General features: G+C 43.0%; 1 protein-coding gene across 2 annotated transcripts in view; it reads left to right on the top strand.

Moving 5' to 3' along the window:
• DENND5B (DENN domain containing 5B) overlaps positions 1-1,836 on the top strand; it is a 192,394-nt gene that overhangs the window by 168,056 nt on the left and 22,502 nt on the right. The gene's annotated exons all lie outside the window — the stretch shown is intronic.

The following is a 1,836-nucleotide window of genomic DNA, read 5'->3' as shown; positions in this document are numbered from 1 at the left end:
AAAGTGAGACTCTGTCTCTTAAAAAAAAAAAAAAGACGTAATGAAAAATGTATTAACTTGTGCTTGTTTTATTTTCCCTTTCCTAGGAAGCTTTATAAGCGTTACGCTTTTCTGCGTTGTGAAGAAGAAAGAGAGCAGTTCCTTTACCATCTTCTTTCTCTCAATGCTGTGGACTATTTCTGCTTCACCAGTGTGTTCACCACTATCAGTAAGTCTGGAGAATTGACTGTTAAAGAGTTACCGAGGTGACTGATAGAATGAAAGCATCTACATTTGTAAAAGTGAGATCTACCATAATACAGGTAGACACAGTGACGCATCCCCACATCTCCATTTAGGAATACAGGATATTCCCTAGCCGCTGGGAGTGCTGAAGCCCTCACATCAGTCTGTGGGGAGTACCTCACTGAAGAGAACTGCTTTACTGGAGGTGATCCCTCTGCCGGGGCCAGCCAGCATCCTGTGACTGAACAGAGGGCTGTCCCAGGGCTCACAGAGGGTTGGCTGAGGACTTCACTGACCCTGCGTGGTGGCTCAACGCTTCCCCAACCAGCCCCGCGTTCATCCTCACATGTTGATCCTAGGAGCAGTATCGTGCATGCTGATTTCTGATTCATAGTCTACTTGCCAAGAAACCTAGTCTGTATTGGGAGATGTTACCGGTACTAGATCTGAAAAGGACTGACTATTAAGTAAATTAATAGTTAAGTAAAAGAATATTAAGTAAATATTCTTTTCTCTTAAATGAAACACATAAATTCAAATCAGTATATGATAATCAACTTACATGAACTTGGGGAGGAAATGCTGATTGGCAGTGTATAGAAATGTGCAGCTTTGATAGAAAGCTGAATTCTACTCTAGCCATCATTACTAATTCTACTAATCCTTGTTTTTTTTTTTTTGAGACAGACTCACTTTGTCACACCTGGTCAAGTGCCCTGGTGGCATAGCTCACAGCAAACTCTAACTCTTGGGCTTAAGCGATTCTCCTGCTTCAGCCTCCCGAGTAGCTGGGACTACAGGCGCCTGTCACAACGCCCAACTATTTTTAGAGACAGGTTTCGCTCTAGCTTAGGCAGGTCTTAAACCTGTGAGCTCAAGGTTTGATCAATCCACCTACCTTGGCCTCCCAAAGTGCCCTTAGGAGACGTGAACTACTGCGCCTGGCCTGACCATTGCTAATTCTTATTTACAGTGGGTCCCCTTCCCTACTTTGGAAAATGTTACTTATATCAGTCAGGAATTGTGTCCAACTAAAAGTATCAGAAATTTGAAAACCAGCAGTTTAAATAGCTTAGCGATTTCATTCTTTCACATAACCAGATGTCTCAAGGTAGGCAGTCCACTGTGTTGTCACATACCCAGGCTTGTCCCTTTCCTCCTAGACATCTTGTGTGTGCTGATCACCTCATGGTAACCTAAAATAAAGTCTTAACAGTAACCTGTGCTGGAAAAACATAATTTTCCAAAATATCCCAATAAACATCACTAACATTTCACTGGCCAGAATTGTGTAGATTTTGGCTTTCCAGTCTCTGGGTGGAAGTAGACAAGGAAAAAGGGTGTTGGAATGGATACTAGGCCAACTTACACTGTCAAGAGACTATTATTTAATAGCTTATTAGATTACTGCAGGCATGAGAATCTAAGATGTTAGCCTAGACGCTGTGGCTCACACTTGTAATCCTAGCACTCTGGAATGCTCAGGAGGATGGATTGCTTGAGCTCAGGAGTTAGAGACCAGCCTGAGCAAGAATGAGACCCCATCTCTAAAAATAGCTGCCAAAGAGTTTGAGGTTGCTGTGAGCGAGGACGCTATGGCACTCAACCCCA

Source organism: Otolemur garnettii, unplaced genomic scaffold (assembly GCF_000181295.1).
Source record: "Otolemur garnettii isolate 467f Iridium unplaced genomic scaffold, OtoGar3 scaffold00057, whole genome shotgun sequence".
Lineage (NCBI taxonomy): Eukaryota > Metazoa > Chordata > Mammalia > Primates > Galagidae > Otolemur > Otolemur garnettii.
The sequence above is the reverse complement of the archived record's forward strand: the minus strand, read 5'-3'. Positions and strand labels throughout refer to the sequence as shown.